General features: G+C 32.5%; 1 long non-coding RNA gene across 1 annotated transcript; it reads left to right on the top strand.

The window, feature by feature from the left end:
* Positions 1–2,657: 2,657 nt before the first annotated feature.
* On the top strand, positions 2,658–7,584 carry LOC126727665 (uncharacterized). The gene is made up of 3 exons (XR_007656368.1): positions 2,658–2,731; positions 6,530–6,611; positions 6,788–7,584. It is a non-coding gene; the product is annotated as an uncharacterized LOC126727665 (long non-coding RNA).
* The last annotated feature ends 863 nt before the right edge of the window (positions 7,585–8,447 follow it).

The raw sequence follows: 8,447 nt of genomic DNA, 5'->3' as shown, positions 1-8,447 counted from the left end.
GGACAAAACAGGACAACTGGCCATACGGTTAACTCGCGACTGGATCTCGCGACTTGGTCAAGCCGCGAGGTCAAGCCGCGAGCCACCCCTGTTTTGTAAAACCTGACGTTTCACATTCCTCTCCCACTCCAGTATAAATACCCCTTTAACCCACGATTGAAAGAGAGCTTCCAGAGAGAATTTTGAGAGAGAAACCCTAAAGAAAAACAAGATTGTTTCACTCACAATCTATACCTTAGAGTCTCTTCAAATTCCCCTACTCTCTTCCTCTCCATTGTCAAATCCTTGAGAGGCATTATACCAAACCTGGTTCTCACCATCATCATCACTGTGAGACAGTTGTTTGGGTTTCTGGGAAGCAGTTAGGAAGGAGCCAATCTTCATTGGTTGATGCTACGGTCTAGTAGCGGAATCCGGGAAGCTAGAAAAGAAAAAGGTTCGGCGTAACCTCGTTGGAGCAAGAAGCTTAGAGGGCTTAGGTGCACTGGGTAGATTAGGCTTGGAGGGTCTATTGCTGTCCTTGTATCCCAACTGTATTTTCTAGTGGATTGATTACCGCTTGGAGGGCAGCGGAGAGGTTTTTCGCCGAGGACTTCGGTTTCCTCTTCGATAACACATCGCGTGTTGTCTTTGTGTTTGCATCTTCCTTCCTCTCTATCTTTGCCTTTATATTATCTGCTGTGGTTTTATTTTATTATGGCTTAGATAGTTTTTTTAACCAATTTCATATTATAGCATGTGTTAAGTTTCCGCACACTAGTTGTTTAACATATTGCTTGTATTGGTTAAGTTGTAATTTGGGGGTCTAAACGTTCAAAGGTGTTTTGTACACGTTTTTGAACTTTCATTAATCATCAACTAAGCTAGACTACCATTTAACACTTTAATTCCATCTAAAGAATTGTATGGTTATGATGAGGAATGTGGGATTGTGGATAGCAGCATATATGAGAGAATTAAGAGTAAAGGGTCTAAGTGCAACATCAAGGACTACCCCCTCACTATATTTCACATTTAAATAGAGATAACAATCATGTCTAGATAATTGAAGGTACAATAATTGAATCAGTAGTCTCCCAAACGTGGAACGAAACTCTACACATTAGCAAAAACAAGGTGAACAAGTATATTTCATCCAAAATACTGCACCCTGCAAACATATTTAGTTTTACTAACCTCTAAATAAAAATAACTTTCTACTTTAATGGAGTGTAAACTTACATCACTTGATAATTTACAAAGCTTTTAAATATAGGCAAAATACAATAAAAAAAAAGTCAAAATAGACCCAAAAGCTCAGATAATGATGTTCTATACAACCTTTGCAGAAAGAACTCTTCTCATCCTTGTTGTTGAAAAAAAAAAACATATTAGAGAAACAAAAAAATTGAGCTTTCTATTTTGCCATTTAATTTCTCTAATCTTACAACATAATGAACAAATATTTGTATTTGTTGCTTTTTTCTGGGTTTCTGTCAGTGTCTCGGTGAGTTTGGTTTCATGTTTGTGGATTTTTTTTTTTTTTTTTTCTGATGTGGATTTGTATATTTATTTCTTGGATTTATTGGGTTTGATTTACTAGAGGTTTATGGGTTTGGTTTTTTGGATTTATTGGGTTTGATTTGGGGAAGAACATGAAGCATGAAGTTCATGTCCTGGGAAGAAGAAGAACAATGTTCTTCCAAAAAATAATGAAAAACAAACCCATTTTTTAAACTCAAATTTTTAAACTGAAAAAACTTTTTTTTTCTTAATTTAATTAAATTAATGGTTATTTATTTATTTATTTTAAAATTTATGACCTGGATTTTTGTTTTAATTTTTTATTAATTTAAATTTGACATGGCATTTCAAAAATGCCAAATAAGTTTTTTTAATAATATTTTATTTTCCACGTCAGTGCCATGTCAACAAGTAGGGCATGCCGTTTGCCACCTCAGCATTTTCTGTCACTGGGTTGACGGTAGGGGCTATTTTAAAAACGATTTTTGAAAATCAAGGACTGACCTAGGACCTAAATCAATTTAGGGACAAAATTGTAACAAGGCCCAAAATGTAGGGACCAAAAGTGCATTTTCGCTTGAAAAAACCCTAACTCCACAAAACACTCTCAACGATATCTCAAGCTACCTGATCTTGATCCAACACACTCCCCTCCTTCCCTCACTTCCACCCTCTCCGAATCCCCTTCCTCCCTCCGCTCTTCCTTCCTCTCCATTCCCTTCTTATCGATCAGTAACGCACACACACTCTCTCTCTCTCTCACACACACACTTTGCACTATCTCTGTATGCAATAACATATTTACGGTTTGATTCACTGACTTTGAGTTGGGTTTGCAGGCATTTGTCGATAGAGAAGAATCGGCGCCAACAAAGCCTTGGGTATCTCCCTCTCTCTCTCGAACTCTCAATCTCACTCAAGACACTCTCGGAAGGCCAACTAACAGTAAGTTTTTCAACCTTTCTTGTTTTGATTTGTGTTTTAGGGTTCCCATTTTTGGTTTAGGGTTTCAATTTTGGGTTTAAATGTTCAATTTTTCCAATTAGGTTCTAGATTTGGATTAAAAAATTAGGGCTAAGGAAATCAGGTTTTAATATGTGACTTTCTTTTCACTTCCTTTTCAATTTTTTAACACTGATGCTTGCGATCCAAAGATAGAGAAGGAGGAAAAAATAAACCTTGCGATACATAGATGAGAAGGAGACAGACATTGAGAGAACTACCACCGGTAAGTTTTTCTTTTTTTCATTCAATTTGGTTAGATTGGTTTTTATTTAGGTATTTGGGTAACATTAGGTTTTGATTTGGAGAGGGCAAAAACAGAGAAATATTTAGACTAAAGTATACTTTTGACTCTTACAGTTTAAGACTTTTTTCATTTCGGCTATTTAAGTTTCAAATTCTTTATTCTAGCTTGTCATGACTTCTACACATTATACTAGTAACTATAAGCCTATGACCTTATAAAATGAGTAATTTCAAGTACCCATGTACTTCAATTGAGTAATTTCATCCTGAAAAGGACCATGCCATCTTATTTCTTCTTGGGTGGTTTGGTTGAGGGTTGGTCCAATAGTGCCATAGTCAGTTCACTTCTATCCATTATACTAGTAAATATAAGCCTATTAGCTTATAAATTTGTGGACTTTGCTTATGGCTTATGCCCCTTTGACCCTACTTACCATCAACAACCATGACAAATTGTTGAACAAAACATAAAGCCAGCTTATGTCTTTCGTCTCAATCATAATGGTATGTTTGATTTTGAATCAAAAGAATTGAGAGAAACCCTACCATCACCATTATATAATGTCAAGCATTTAAAGGCAATAATAGTAATACCTCCACCATCTACAAAATACGAAATCGGTGAACTGCTAGATGGCCTGCTTTGGATTTCTACTCTTCCAGAATTGTTAGTAATTGAATCATTCTGTCATGAGTCAAATCCCAATTTTGACAAATTAAGCTTTGAGGTATTAACATTTAGTTTTTTCTTAGAATCTTCAATCTTACTCTTTATGTTTTCACTAGTGGCTAATGAGGGTGCTAAATAGTGCTTTGAATTTTCAAACAAACTTAATATTGTATAAACCATTCTTGTTATATGTTTTTTCTTCTCATGCTACTCTGAGGTTGCTTTTTATGTGGTGGATATTTTAGTTATGACTTGTTAGTACTGTAGTAATAAGATTTTTGGTGTAGTTAATGTTTTTGGGAATTCCTTATAATCTTTTTGGTGTCTGGTGCACATTGTGTATACTACATGTCCTCTTTATTGTTTTAAAGAAGCTCCAATTACTAGAACATTTTGGTTTTTATTGACTTTTGAAGTTTTTGATTAAATTGAAATCAGGCAACTATGTACTATGATAGGAGTTAGTGAACCATGATACGGATCCCCTTGCTCTACAAAATGCACATTCTACTTTATTACAATAAGATTGCTGATGCAAATTTTCTTTGTCTTTCTTTGTTTACATTTTTCAAAGTGAAAGAAGTCTTTTATAGATCACAAAGTTTATAGAAAATACATGCTTTTCTATTTGAAGGTCTTCACTTAAATCTTACTGATTATATTGTAATTGAAATTAAAACAATGTCAAAAAGTTGTACACTTGTATGTAAGCTTACCCCTCTTTAGCAAAAAGTTGTACACTAGTTCTTGCTCTGCATATCATAGTAATCTGCATTCTAGGTGGCACCGAATCAAATGCTATTGCTGCCATGTCATGGACAATAGCACTAAGGAAAAGGTTCCTATTGCGAATTTTTCATGATCCTCAAGCAAATCAGTCTAGCTTTGGCAGAGCTATTGCCTACCTCTATTGACTTGGACTCTCGCATTTTTCTTTCATTCCATTAAGCACTTAGATCCGCCCAAAATTGATAGGCCTAGGATAAGCAAACTTGTTATCACCACCTTTGTGGGTGAAAAGAGGAAGAGACTAACCAATGGACCACCAGTACTTTTACCATCTTGGGGTGATTCACTTTGTCAGGTTTATTTAGTTTATAGTTATATAAGTAGTATAGTAATGCATTGCCTCAATAGCTCATTATTCTCAATTGAGTTTTTCATCCACAGTTAAAGGTCTGTATAGAAGGAAGGAACTGCTTAATTCAATAGAAATTTAAATTCCAACCAAACTTTGGTACTAGAAAACCTTTTTATCTCCGTCTCAATTAGGATGAGGGGAGAGGGCTTACCAACAGAGTCCTCATAAACTTTTTTTCCCACTTGCTAAATCTCACATTGGAGGATTGTTCAGAAAGCAAGAAAGATGGATCTTGATAGTGAACACTAGAAATCTAATTTCACTGTTAAAGGAAACTAATAGTAATAGTTTATGACTTTATGTTCATATTAAAGGAACTAGGTGAGCTTTTGTTTTATGTCTAGTAATTGTTAATCTTAGTGGAGAAATTTATTAACGTGATTTATCTAATTAATTTTGTGTGGCTTATGCTTTGTTTAGTCAAAGGATCGACCATATCAAATAAGAAATAATCTGTGTTTTATTATTGCAAACAAAAATATGTAATTTAGATTACAAACTTTATGGTAGTTCTAGTTTATATCTGAAGCAAAATATGATTGTAAGAGCAAAACTTCAATTATTACTCTTCCTTTCTTTGGTGGTTCTACATGTCACATTGATCTGTGATTGTGCCAATTTAATCATATGGATCATGATAATCCAAACTTTCGTCCTCTTTCTTTTATTTCACTATTTTCAAAAGGAAAGAAGACAATACTATCCAAATATTATATGGATCATAGTGCTTTCCAGTAATTGATGCTTTAAATATGAAGACTGTAATTTATATCTTACTGATTTCATTCTAACTAAAATTGAACAAGTACGAAAAGTTAGATGAAAGCATACTCCTTTCCACTGTTCAAGCTAATTGTCATATCATGTTCTAGTATATATCATAGTGATTTACATTCTAGGTCTCAAAGAATCAGGTGCTATTGTTGGCATGAAATGAGCAATAGCATTAAGAAAAAGTTCCTCCATTAAACTGCAACTACCTACCTTGATTATGAAACCTTAAAGATCCTCAAGCCAAATAGGTTTACTTTGTGAAAGTTATTAAGGTTCTTTTTCTTTTTTTTGGGACTGAAAAGGAATAGTCTTTTCGTGTGTTTTCGAAATTGTTGGAAAAAGTTTAGCTTTTTATTATTATCATTATTTTTGTCTCAGTTATTTTTTAAATTTAAATAATCTAATTTTTTTTAATAAATAAATCAGCTTTAATTTTTTTTAAACATTTCTACTAACTATATAAAAAGAGCAAATGCCTCTATGTACAGTAACTTTCGTTTAGTCAATTTTTGTCGGCTTGTTGAGGCCTAAACAACGCGTTCTATGGACACAACCCTTTCACTTCAAAACACAAACAAAACGTTCTGGAACTCTCTCCATGTCTCTTCTCTCTTTTTTACTTTTTATTTTAGGATCTCTCTCTCTCTCTTTTCTCTCTCTGGAACAAGTCAGCTTTACGCTCAAATCAAATTTCTATGGGAGATATTGAGGGAAGAAAGACTGACTCATCCTTTTTGCAATAAGTATCTCTTCTTCTTCTTCTTCTTCTTCTTCTTCTTTTATTTCTCCATTTCTTCAAAAAAAAAAAAAATTTCCCCTTAAGATCTGTGTTTGTATTTGTTTCCTTGTGGGTTACAATCTTTGATTGTTTGCTAATTTGGGTCTTTTAGGTTTATGATATTGTGGGTATTTTGGGTGTCTTTGGCTTCTTTTTCTTCGTAACTTTTACTTGGGTTTCTAATTTTTTAGGTTAGAAGAGATTGAAAGAGGAATAGAGAAACAGATAATAAAGAAAGGGGGATATCTCTTCTTCTTCTTCTTTTATTTCTCCATTTCATCAAAATTTATTTATTTTTTCTTAAGATCTGTGTTTGTATTTGTTTCCTTGTGGGTTTCAATATTTGATTGTTTGCTAATTTGGATCTTTTAGGTTTATGTATTGATCTTAGGTGCTTGTGTTTCTAATTTTTTAGATTGAAAGGGGAATAGAGAAATAGATAATAAAGAAAGGAGGATTTGGTTCCATTTTTGGTATTTTTGGCTAACACAAGACAGGTAACATCTGTCTCTCTTTCTCTAAAATTTTCAGTTTAATTTGGTTCATTTTTGTTCGTTTTTGCCTAATTTCATGCCATTCTCTCTATTTTTACGAATATATATACTCTCTCTCTCTCTCTCTTTTTGGTTGAAATAAAATTTTTGGGTGCTAACTTGTTATATTAGATTTGTAGCCACCAAGCTGAGCTGTGCGATTACAAAGCAAGGACTGGTCTTTGGGATATCAGTAATGTATCCTTTTGAATTTTGGCAAAAGTTGGTTTTTTTTTTTTTTTTTTTTTTTTTTTTTTTTTTTTTTTTTTTTAAGTAATGGATCAAGATGAGGTTAAGGTAGTTAGTCAGTTTGGTCCAGGATAAGTTAGAATCTTATAAGTTTGGGTTATAGAGTGGTGTTTTACCTTTCAATTTTTTTTTTTTTTTTTTTTTTTTTTTTTTTTTGGTGTGAAATCAGAAGAATGGGATATTATGTGTGGCTGTGATGAAAACACACATGATATATTATAATACTTCCACTCAATAAATTACAACTGAAAATTTAAAAGAGCAATGAAATCCAAGAAAGAATTTAAAATGCATGAGGACTAATATTCAGGTTCATAATCTTAGTTTCAATTTTTCTTCATTAAAATTTGGAGTTCATGTAGGATTCATATACAACCACCTCAAGCATGATAAGACTTAACATCAAAATACTTGCATTCCCTTCGTTGTTATCCTCATTAGAATAAATATTCAAACTTGGAATTATATACAACAATTTGTAAGCAAGAAGTTAATATTATAACAGAGCATTGGAGACATAAACTCAGGGTTGGATCTTTGAGTTTCTTGGCCTTTTGTTCATTGAAGATTAAGTTCCTGTCTCTACTAGAGTTTATTTATGGTCATAAGATTTTTGTAATTTTCCTTTTCCCATAAAAACACACATACACACTTATAAATTTGCAAAATTTAGTAATTTTTAGTATCCATGTTGTAAAATATTTTTGTATACATGTTGTAATTATATGTTTCAGAAAATTGAGTGATTAGATTAATTTATTTTTAAATCATGTTATTGCATCATAAATTCTTAACGATTGATGAGAATATATATTTTTATATATGCAAAATGTTTTGTATGGTACAATAAATTCATATAAAACTCAATTTGGTTGCTGAAGAACCCATTAGGTCTTACTAAAAAAAATAATAGATTCTTAGAGTTCACACTCAAAATGAAGGTTTAGCAGTATCATGACTACTGCTAAACCTTCTTTTTGAGTGTGAACTCTAAGAATCTATTCTGCCAAATTTTTTTTGGGATCAGATAGACCATAACATGAATTTGTTCAATGCTGTACAATTTCGCACCCACCATAACAACCAATGAAAATGAAAACCAAAGAAATAAACAGCAAACAACCTAAAGAAAATAAAAACAATAAAGGAATTTCTGCTCTTCAGTCAATTTTTTCCTTTCATTTTTTTTTTTTTTTTTTTCTTTAGCATTACTTATAACGACTGATATTTTTCTTCAGTCATTTTTTATTTTTCCTTTTGTAAAGGTTATAATTAATTTTGCTGATATTGACAAGTATTCAATTTTCGGATATAAGGATTACAACTAGCTGTCACCAATGTTGATGTGATCTTATTTATTTTTTTGCCAACAGTCAATTGAATCATTAAATTCTATACAAGATTACCCAGTTGGGATCCAAATGCCAACAAGCCTAAAGGTCATCTATCGTTGTAATGTTGATGTGATAATTTCAAGAAAAAAAATTGACAAGTTCTATAGTTACTGTAATTAATGCTGATGTGATAATTTCATGAAAAAGAATGCCAAAT

This window comes from Quercus robur, chromosome 5 (assembly GCF_932294415.1).
Source record: "Quercus robur chromosome 5, dhQueRobu3.1, whole genome shotgun sequence".
Classification (NCBI taxonomy): domain Eukaryota; kingdom Viridiplantae; phylum Streptophyta; class Magnoliopsida; order Fagales; family Fagaceae; genus Quercus; species Quercus robur.
The sequence above is the reverse complement of the archived record's forward strand: the minus strand, read 5'-3'. Positions and strand labels throughout refer to the sequence as shown.